Source organism: Pteropus medius, unplaced genomic scaffold (genome assembly GCF_902729225.1).
Source record: "Pteropus medius unplaced genomic scaffold, Ma_sr-lr_union100, whole genome shotgun sequence".
NCBI classification, from domain to species: domain Eukaryota; kingdom Metazoa; phylum Chordata; class Mammalia; order Chiroptera; family Pteropodidae; genus Pteropus; species Pteropus medius.
In genome coordinates, this window is record NW_024346667.1 from 27,493,912 (window position 1) to 27,504,725 (window position 10,814).

General features: G+C 33.4%; 1 non-coding gene across 1 annotated transcript; it reads right to left on the bottom strand.

Moving 5' to 3' along the window:
* Nucleotides 1-9,385: 9,385 nt before the first annotated feature.
* LOC120613709 (5S ribosomal RNA) lies at nt 9,386-9,504 on the bottom strand. The gene has a single exon (XR_005655760.1). It is a non-coding gene; the product is annotated as a 5S ribosomal RNA (ribosomal RNA).
* Between the last annotated feature and the right edge of the window lie 1,310 nt (nt 9,505-10,814).

Sequence of the window (10,814 nt, forward strand, 5' to 3'; positions counted from 1 at the left end):
TTGAAGGATTTTTTTTTTTTTTCTACATAGAACTGCGGGTGTTTGCTATAATTTTCTAGATGGAACATTTTAAACAAGGCTCCTGGACATTATTACTACTAGCTTATTCAGAGTCATGAGACTCATAGGAAAGCAATAGTTAAACTTGGGTTTATAGGAAAATGTAAAGCCCCATGTGAACGAAGAAAGTTGAATTGCATGACATACCATCTATTTCTAGGGATAAAGTCTTACTTTGGCTCAGATGTAAAATGTCTGACTATCTTTTTTATACAACCAGAAAATATGAAATATGGAAATATCTGTTTCTCCTTTCTCATATCTTTAATTGATTAAATTGTCTCATATAGAAAAACAATAATTTAAAATTATTATCATACCTGGATATAGTCAGCAATTTTCCAGTTAAAAATCCTGTGACAACTAGCTAATTTGCCTCTTCCGTTGGCTGTACAAAGTGTTTTAATCTATTCTGTGCTCTGTCATAGACATGCAGTAATAAATAATTATTAAAGCTAAGCAAAGATTAGTTGATATCTATATGTGTATTTCACTATCTCTAACCATGTAAATCTCACCTACGTGACATTTTTAAAATGCATTAAATAGTCTTCCTAGGCATTAAACATTGCCAGAGCAATTTAATTCTAAGTTGAGTATCATCATAATGCCATTACACATTTAGCACTCTCTCACCGAGATTGACAAAATAACTCAACAATTTTTGTTTTGCATCAGTGTCTGTTCTCTTTCTTTTTTTCATAATTTTACTATTAATATCATCTTTTGGTTTTATCTAATATGAATTCTTTGCTAGAAATTCTTATTTGGTGAGAATTAAAAACTTCCAAAACATCTTACTATCATCTGTTCCTCTGTTAATTGCTATGAGTGAAAGGTGCCAATAGATAGAAAAACAAGACCCCTGACTCATGTCTTATCTACAGGAAGGATTGGATTAATAAAGTAAGAGAAAATACTTTTACCTGATTTAACTAACATGTAAGTTGTCAACGGTCTGCAAAATTTAACACTAATGCTTTTGTCAGTTTCAGGAGGTCTGGAGTTAAAAAGAAGAGTTAGTTCAGTCAATACTTAAAATCTTTTCTACACCTTGAAGTCTTATTAATATTTTTTCAGATGATTCTTAATGTTATTCTAAAGCAGGATTAATATGTCTTCATAATTCTAATCTAGGAAGTGTTCATGGATTTAAAATGATTGTAAAAAGTTTAATTTGTTTCTCTTTAATAAATTCTTTAAAGAACTTAAATACAAAGATGCTGTGGAGGAATTTTTAAAAATAACATATGGTATTCCCCTTGAATATCTTATAGTAAAGCTGACATATAATGTGTTACTAAAGATAGATAGATAGGTAGATAGATGACAGATGGAAAGAAAAAAGAAAGAAAGAAAGGAAGAAAGAAAGAAAAAGAAGGAAGAAGGAAATAAAGGAAGGAAGGAAGGAAGGAAGGAAGCTGAAGAAGGAAGGAAGGAAGAAGGGAAGGAAGGAAGGAAGGAAGGAAGGAAGAAAGAAAGTTATATGTAGATATGTAGGGAGATATGAAAAATATTACATAATAATGTACAAGCAGTTGCATTATAATATAATAAATATCACATAATCATTTAAATGGTGTAGAAAAAAAGAAAAGCAGAGATGAAATTTAAATGAGAATTCTTCTTAGATCTGTAGCCAGGTTTTTGAATTCTAAACTGATAAAAATTATTTTGAAAAATACCATGAGAAAAACAGCCAAATTTTAAAAAATTTGAAAGTACAGATAAGATATCGTTATAGGCAAATTCTATTAGAGTGTATTTTATTGATAGAAATAGTGATTTAAAGGTGCTAACGGCTATTGACTTTTTAATTCTTGTTATTCTAGTGCAAGAGTTGCCAAATGCAGATCTGAGAAATGCACATGGCAATGTGTTCAACCCAGTCTGAGTTTAGTGCAACAATAGAGAGCGAATAAAAGGTGAAAATAAAAAGTTCGGTTGAGAAGTAGTTGAACTTCAAATCAAGTTCAGTCAAGTTTAATGTGACCCCTTCGATTCCTACATAGAGGGAATTCATGTTAATAAAAAAGCAAACATAGATGGAATGGATCAGTGGTGCAGAAACCATGTGCTAGTTATCATTAACCACAGAGTATGGTTTACTTGTTACTGTCTACCTTTACACTTGTTTTCTTAAACTCAATTATTAATAGTGTCCACTTTCATTCCTAAAAGCAGCCTGGTTTAGTAAATAAAGTATATGGCCACTCTGGGAAATTGCAAAGATAGTGGTTAATTTAGTTTCCAAAATAAATTAACAATCCGTGAAAAATAGGAGGCTGGAATCATGCTTAGTACTTAACCCCAGGCACTGTGAGAAGGCCACCTCAATTGTGAAAGAAGCTCAGGTGAAAAAATGCAGATACAGCCTAGAGACCAGAAACAAAATAACGCATCTAATGAGATCAGGGCACAGCTCTGAGATATCCCCATGCTGGAACGTAGGAATAAAAGTCAGGGTAACCAAGTACAAACCACAAAATTGCAAAACTGAAAATAAATTCTCTCCAACAAAATGAGCCTGTAAATCAAAATCCCACAAGTAATCTAATGTAGAACCATAACAAAATAGAATCCATTACAAAACTTTTGATTAAGATTGAATCACCCCTTTTGTGGGTTAAGAATGGTGTTGTTTCTACATGATCATCCTAGAGATCCATCAGTAATATCAGGCAGAAAATCCATGGTTGAGTGGATCTGGGAAATTATATGAATTGAGCACACCATCCTTTTACTTTCAACTTTATTATAGCTTAATACTTAGGTAGATCTTATAAGCAAAATAGATTTATGTATTAGTCATTTATTTCATGTAATAAATTTCTATGAAAATTTTCAGCTTAAAACAATAAACATTTATTATCTTAACGTAGTAGAGATCCAGATAGAGTATAGCTGATGCTTGTGCCTCAAGGTCTCTCCTAACTCGACAGTCTAGCTGTTGGTTGGGGCTATGTATGGTCTTATCAGAAAGATTGAGTGGTGGGAGGATCCACTTCCAAACTCACTCACGTTTGTTGGCAGGGTTAAGTTCACCAAGTATGGAACATTTCCAAGTATTATTGTTTCAAATATTTTTTCTGTTCCTTTGCTTGTCTTTCTAGAATTCTAATTATTGTTTGATATTGTCCCATAGCCACTAAACTAGGCTTTGTTCAATTTTAAAACTCTTCTTTCTGTTTTCCCTGTTGGATAATTTCTATTTCTCAATTTTATTGATTTTCTTCTGTCACCTCAATATTGTTCTTAACTCCATCTGGTATTTTTTATATTTCTCATACAGCACTATTCACGCATTTCTACATAGTTTTTTTTTTTTTTAGGTTCTATTTCTCTATTTTTTTAGTTTCTCTTTTGTTCTGTTTGTTTATTTTTGTTTTCTCCATTATTTGTTTCTCATAGAATTTAGTTTGAGAAGTTTCTGCATCCCACTTCCCTTGTTGGGTGGGACCCAGGCCTGGCAAGCTTGGTTGGATTATGTCTGCCTAAGAACACATTGAAGGCATTCCTCACTGTGGTTTTGTGTTTTCGATTTCTAGAATTTTCTTTTGGTTATGTCTTAGAGTTTCGATCTCTTATGACTGCTTCAACTTTCTGTGTAACATCAACAGTGAGGATGCTGGAGGAGGTCTTGCAAGTTTGAGAAGAGAAGAGGTGTGAAATTGTCATTGTGTGGCATCTGAGAATAAATTGACTGGGAAAGTATAGTATATTTGAAAGACAGCATTAGGACCACTTGAAGCTTATGTTCATTAATAAATAAATATTTTATTATTTATTTTATATCTCCCCTTTATAAAACTCTGTGAAGGCAGAAAGAGTATTCTGTCTTGTTTACTAGTGTATAGTCACTGTTCAGCATAAAGTAATGAATGTGTAAATATTGAATAAATGAATGGAACAATCAATAAGGACGTTATAAGCCACAATATAAAATGTTATGCAACCATTTAAAAGAATGTTAATATAAGCTCACAATATAATATAACAGAAACACTTAAAGTTGAAGAAGAAAATTATATTCTATTCTAAATCAGAAAATGTACTGACAAACATATGCATAATCATACTTATGTATAATAAAGTGGTGTAAACTGATACAGATCAAATTGTTAAGAATGAGTAATCCTAAAGATGGCTGAGGGATTATCATGAGATTTTCTTTTTAATATATAGTTCTGTATAGTTTGAAGATATTTACATTAAGTATTATTAAGTATTCTTAAGTTGCACTAGTGAATCTCTGAGTAAGACCTGTGCTAAACCCTTCCTGCTACACCTGTCACTCTATTTAGACAAATCGAAGAGTGAATCTTGCCGTTACAGACAGTGTCTCTGTTCACATTTGGAAATCTTGCTCAGCTTTTTCTGTTTTCTGGACAAATAAGATTCCATTTTTAAAAGACTCAATCACTTCAACCAGAATGTTTTAAAAATAAAACTTCATCATCCCTAAGGAGAGGTAGTTTCAGAATAAAAATATCTGAGTTTGCATTTAATGACTAGAAATATATGTCTCCTGTGTCTCTATCATTAGTTCATGATAAGCCAAACACAGGCAAATGAAACAGAATCATTTCAAATTTGGGACAACATCAAGAAAGACTAAATAAATTGGTTAATACTACATAAAAACATTAAATAAGCCTTTTCAAACTTCTAAAGCTTATCTTTAAGTATCCCTGACTGTGGACAGACCAAATACACAATTGAACACACTGAGATTAAATACACAATTGCTCTCTTTTTAAGCAATAATAGCTGCATCAAAATCAGCAGGACGTTATAGCACAGGACCAAATGGAGAACAAATCCAGCCAGGTATCAAGTATAATAAAAAGGAAAGAATTTGTTGCCATAGCACGGTTTGATTCCTGAAAGGATGACTTACAAACAGTTGTAAATAGTGCCTTTTCCCCATTTTTTTTGAAGAATAAAAATCTGTAAGGTCGACATGTCCCCCTTGGCAACCAAGAAAAAAGATAAGGGAAAAAACTGGTTGGAAAGAAAAGATGACTTTTTAAATAGAAGGACTACCTTTAAAACATATGACTAGAAAGCTATAGTAAGCAATAAAACCACTAGAAAAATTCTCATGCTAATTATTTTCACATCTTTTTGTTAATATTAAGTAAAGAAGTGTCATCAATATATACAAAACTTTATTATTAGTTCATCTTCAAAGCTATTTTATCCCAATTAAGTTCTACTGTAACAAAAATAGAAACAATACCCATAGTGAACATTGATTTCAACAAAAATTGTGTAGCACAGTGCTGTCAGACTCAATAAATACTTGTTGAATGGAAAACAATATTATATATGTATCATGTGTTGTTTTTCATGTGAAATACAAGCTTAAGACCCTTTTCCTATTATTTAAAAGCACCCCTTCAAGTAAAGAAAACATTACAATGGCTACTATGGTGTGCCTCACAGATACACGTAAGCACTTACACCCCACCTAGAAATGCCACGTTCACAACTCAGCCTCACCCTTAAAATTACCAGTGGTTGAAGAATGTTGCCTGGCCCCAAATTATACAACTTCTCATAGACTGAGGGTATCCATGACTTGTCATTGTCCCTATTCGAAGACTTAACCCTCTTGTTTTAAGACTGTGAAGAGCCGTCTCAGCTCCTGAGGCTTCAGTTTGTTTGTTTCTAGATTTGATTTTTAGAGCAGTTTTAGAAACCCAACAGAATTGACTGGAAAGTACTGAGTTCCCATGTACCCCCTACCCCACATATGCACAGCCTCCTACGTTATCAGCCTCCCCTACTCAGTGGTACATTTGTCATGATTGAAGAACCTACATAGATACATCACTATCATCTAAATTTGTAGTTTCCATTAGGAGTCACTCTTGGTGGTGTACATTCTATGTGATTAGGCACATATCCTTTATTATAGTAGCGGACAGTGTACTTTCACTGCCCTAAAAATCCTCTATCCTCCTTTTCTTCAACCCTCCCAACACCCTGACAGCCCACTGATCTTTTTACTGTCTCTACAGTTTTGCCTTTTCCAGAATGTTGTGTAGTTGAAATCATATAGAACAGAGCCTTTAAAGGTTGGTATCTTTTACTTAGTAATATACATTTAAGTTTCTCCATATGTTTTCATGATTTGATAGCTCATTTCTTTTTAATACTGAATAATTTTCCATTGTTTGGATGTACCGGGGTTTATCCATTCACTATCGAAGGATATCTTGATTGCTTCCAAATTTTAGCAATTACGAATACAGCTGCTATAAATATCCATGGGCAGATTTTTGTGTAGATGTAAATTTTCAAGTCTTTTGGGTAAATACTGAGTCTGATTGCTGGATTGTATAATAAGAACATGCTTAGTTTTGTAAGAAACCTCCAAACCGTCTTAGGAGTTGCCAGACCATTTTGCATCCCCACCAGCAATGAATGAGAGTTCTTTTTGCTCTACATCCTCTCCAGCATTGGGTGCTGTCAGTGTTTCATATTATGGCCATGTAATAGGTGTTTTGAGACCTACTTAATGCCCCTTCCATAAGACAGGCCTCTCCAGGTTTTAACTTACCAGATCACTAACCGTCTATCCAGCAATTCCTCAGTTACAGTTTGAGTGTTCCTCCCAGTACTGACTCTAGCAGCAGGCTCCTGTTCCCGGGCTTCTGTTCCAAATAAACTGTGATTCTCTCTATTTACCTTTCTGTCCAATTTTTGTGGTAGCAGGTTTTCCTCTGACCTCAATTTTCTGAAAGAGCCAAGAAGAATTGTTGATTTTCCATTTGTTCCGTTTTTTTCTTCTAAAAACAGGAATGATGGCTTCTCATCTCTTTACGTGTCAGACCAGAAACCCAAATCCTTCATATTTCTTTTAAAAAAAATTACAAAAGCATTAAAAATTTCCAGGGTACTCTTTTTTGATCCTTCTCTATCTAGCCTTGGGTGTTTCTCATAGATATGAGTAGTTTTATACATTCATTGTATATGTATATACTCAAATAAAATATATATACTCAAATAAAATATATATACTAAGTTTTTGCACATTTAAAGACTTTATATAAACATTTATATTGTGCATGAGATACAAATTTTACTCTATAATATCTTTTATAGTTTGCTCATATAAATACATGTGGCTCTAATTTTCTTCCGTATAAGCCACATCAAGGGTTATGAAGCTCTGAAATTTTACGCTACTTGCAAGCTTACCAATCAGCCTGCCAAAGTTTCATAGTTGCTGAAAACAAAAGACTCTGGAGTCAGAAACAAAGGGTGTCATTATTCTCAGCAGTGGCGGAGGTTAGACTCTCTGTCTTATTCTCTTGTGCCTGTTTTCTAAGCCCCAATACTTACAGTGCAATTCAAAGAGGTCCAGGTGACTCCTGCTGCACATGCAGTTGGTTGTGTTCTAGGAGAGGAACATTGAACTTAAGGGAACATCAGTGTTTTCTAATGAACAGTGAGCATGCCTGAACTTTGTTCTGGAGGGAGACACCATCTCTATCTTCTAAGACTGTTCACACAAAAAATCCTTGAAAAATTAATGTTAAACCAAGGCAGTGTCTTTTCTCAGAAACATGCAGAAATATGAGAAGCCCAAGGAGTACTGTCTCTCTGGTGTCATTGTTTGCATGACATAAATTTGAATCATTGAAGCTACTGCTAATTTTATTAGGAATTTATTACTTTTTATTATTTTATATAGAATGCTACAACTAGTAATTATGTGCAAATCTTGAATGTCCTTATACATATTCCTTTACTATGTAGATCTACATCCTCAGTATGATCTAGGCTAATCTATTGTTGTTGTGTGGATACATAAAAATACCATTGTATTGTTATTCTGTTTTTTAAAATGTTGAACTTATACCTGTCACCTTTGTCGATCTCTTATATCTATTATGTGTCAGTGGATATTTTCAACTACCATATTTCTGTGCAACAGTTTTTTAACAGTGTGTATTTTGGAAAATGGAGCAATAAATAATCTTATGTTGAGATTTTGCTATTGAAGTCAATCTTCTGGAGGGAGGGAGAGTGAGAGAGAGACAGAGACAGAGACAGACACAGACAGAGAGAATTTACATCTATATGTTGGTGTCACATTACCCACAGAGAGAAGGCTCTCATTTGAGGTTCAATAGAAAAGAAAAGCTCTACTCTTTTACTAAGTAGCCATTTATAGAACTTTAATCAAGGAGAAAGAAAATAAAGCAAAGCACTAGAACAACAAAGAGCTATTATTTACTTTACCTCAGATTCCCAAACACATTGGCAAAGATAAAAACAACTTTCCTGCTGGTGCTATTATCTATGGTAGCAAATCCTTTCCTCCACACAATGAGGATCAACAAGACAATCTGTTTCACAGGTGGCACAAAAAATAAAAAATGAGAAGGTGAAAACTTTAAGCAAAAGAATAAGAAAATATACAGGTGGGCTAGACAATCACAGTCAACAAAAGGACCAAAGGAATGATTTGGTTCTTTCTTGTATTTGTTCCAACTTTGCCAGTTTTTTCTCTATTTTCTTTGATTTCCTATAGAGATGAGACGTTCACACAAAATGATCCTATTCTAAGCCACACAGAAACAAAACAGATATGAAAAGAAAGAAACAAAAAGAAAAAAATTAATTTAAAGTTCTGATAATGGGAAGCCAAAGAAATTCCTTTTCTTTTGCTTGTATGATTCTTAGAATGCTAGTAATTTTGCTAAACATGCTTTTCTTCTGATTGCTTTTAGGAAATGGCCTGTACTTAATGTTCTATTCCAAGCTCTGAATGATGAAATTTTGTAGACTAAAATATTCTGGGGAGAGCTAAGTGCTGTTTTACAGCAAAACACTGATTTTTATCTGAGTAGTCTTTTTTTAATTATAAAGTTATAATTGTTGAGAAAAAATTCAAAACTGACTGTAAAGCACACAGAAAATTTTAAACATTTCCTGTGATTCCACTACCCAGAGTAAAAGCCACTATTACTATTTCTGATCAGTGTATGTGTGTGTGTGTGTGTGTGTGTGTGCATGTAAATATATCCATAGATTATATAGTATACTTTTATAACAAATTTCTACTTGGAGGCATTTATATTGTTAAATTTTTTAAATGATTTAAAATTTTTATGTAAACACAACTTTAAATATAAATCTAAAATTATATGCTCAACTTCTTCCTGAAAAATATCAATAATTGGAATTGTTTGGGTGTATAGATATAGATAAATTTATATATATATAATTTTTTGGCGAGGCGACCTTGGTTGCCCTCACAGATTACAAGGACCTTGTCAGTTTACAATCCCTTATTTTTCATTTTTTACGCCTACAGCACCTGGTCTTCCTAGGTGGTCTCCCATCCAAGTAGTAACCAGGCCCGACCCTGCTTAGCTTCCGAGATCCGATGGGATCGGGCTTGTTCAGGGTGGCATGGCTGTAGACTAAATTTATAATTTTTGATGGAGCAAATTGAAGGACAGAATTTTCCAATTCATTTTATGTTATAGTGAAGAAAATAAGTGGGATTATCAAACATAGAGGATATAGACATCTTGGATATTGGGTAATAATCAGATATCGTCGTTTAAATCTTTTCATTTACTTTCATCGATGAATTAGAAAAAAATACCTTTTTTTTAGAAAAAAATATCTTGATATGTGTTTTCCTTTGGCATTTTAATATAAGAAAGAAAGAGAAACTAGAACGTGTGAGATTGAAAGGCCCCTCTTTTTATTTTTACTTAACATTAAAGGAAAGAAAGCATGCATTCTCATAATGCTTTATACTATGTAAACAGCTAAACCGAAGGCCTTAACCTGAGCTTTAAAATGTGCTTTAAATTACCTATAATACATCATTAACACAATAGATCTTTATGTCTCTGATGGAGAGTCATTGCTTTAAATACTTTCTTATGGTTTTATAAGAATCCTAATTCTACTTCTGAAGCTTTGAAAATTAACCTTTTGACCACACCTAATGGCTCTTCCAAGTATATCTTAGGTTAGTCAATTCTTGCACTTATCCGACTGAATACATGCACTTAGCAATGCTACACGCTAGCTCCAGTCATGCCCTCCAAAAGCCTAAATTCTCTAAATAATGGGATTAATCACAGGCAGAATGCATCCACAAGTGGAACAATAAGGCCTACAGAAATTTCTCTGTCACCAATTTACCTCCATTGCTTACAAAGTGCAGAAGAAAATGCCCATAATTTTATCAGTCAGGTCTGGGCTTTGAACATCGGCATCATCCCTCACTACGCTGTAATCTTTGAACCACTAATTATCACCAGTGAGTCTCAACTTCCACAGCTTAAAAAAATGGAGATAATTTATCCCCGAAGATGTGCATGTGACATGTGCTTAACATATGAGTTACTGCTCATTGAGTATGATTTCCCTAAAATTGTCAGGTATAAATTACCTCATTTGATTCTTAAAACAATCTTGTGAGATAGCTATGCCTACTCTTACTATAATTAAAATTTCATTGTATGGATGAGGAAATTGAGGCTCAGAGGTAAAATGACTTACTCAAGGGATCTAAGTTATTAGACAAAAAGCCATGCTTGAAATTTAGCTATATGATCTCAGATTCTATATACTTTTCACTATAACGTGAAAAAATACCTTTGGAAAGCACATTTAATTGTTTCAGTTATAATAAATTGATGAATATCATGTCAAATTATTATACTGAAGACACGCTGAGAGTAAAGTTTCCCCATGGTTAATCACAGATGCTA